This window comes from Chrysochloris asiatica, unplaced genomic scaffold (assembly GCF_000296735.1).
Source record: "Chrysochloris asiatica unplaced genomic scaffold, ChrAsi1.0 scaffold00152, whole genome shotgun sequence".
Taxonomy (NCBI): Eukaryota; Metazoa; Chordata; class Mammalia; order Afrosoricida; family Chrysochloridae; genus Chrysochloris; species Chrysochloris asiatica.
The window spans coordinates 268,817-269,756 of NW_006408670.1; positions in this window are offsets into that span (position 1 = coordinate 268,817).

The window sequence follows — 940 nt, forward strand, 5'->3', positions numbered from 1 at the left end:
TATATGTATATATATATGTATATATGTATTATATATCAACTAGAGAGAGAGAGAGAGAGAGTCCTGGTGTGGCGCTGTGAGTTAATGTGCTAGATTGCAAAGCCATTTGAACAGCAATATCTGCGGTTCAAACTTACCTGTTGCTTCTCGCAAACCCTACATAGGGTCGCTATCGGTCAGAACTGACTCAACTGCACTTCATGACAATAACACATATATACACACACACATACACATAAATATATATACACATATGTATTTATATATATTGTTTAAGTACTGTCAAGTCGGTTCCGCCCTATAGCGACCCTGTATAGGGTTAGCTTGAAATGCCAACCTTGCAGTTCAAACTGACTTTGTAGTCTAGCGCATTAGCCTAAATGCATTACCAGGACTCTGTGTAATATCTTGTTCCCACAACAGTGGGGTCAAGTAAAGCAGCAATTGTGAGTAAGGTGCAGGGCAGGGCAGTGCTTTGTTCTGTTTTAATAGAATCATTATGGAATGGAATCCATTGAAAGTCAAGTACTTAACAACAACAGCCATTTTGCTTTTGTACTTGGAGAAAGAACATTTCCTACTCATCCCTAAGTGATTTTCTTCTAGTATTCCTGCAGAAACAATGAATCTTTTCAGGAAAGATATTGTTGTTGTTAGGTGCCATGGAGTCAGTAACGACTCATAGCAACCCTATGCACGACAGAACAGTACAGTGCCTGGTTCTGGTCCAGCGTCACAATCATTGCTGCATTTGAGTGTGTTGCTGCAACTACTGTGCCAACCCATCTCATTGGGGATCTTCCTGTATTTATCTGACCCTCCATTTTACTAAATACGATATCCTCCTTCAAGTACTGGTCCCTCCTGACAATAAGTCTGAAGTATGAATGATGAAGTCTGGCTATCCTGACTTCCAGGGAGCATTCTGGGTGTACTTCTC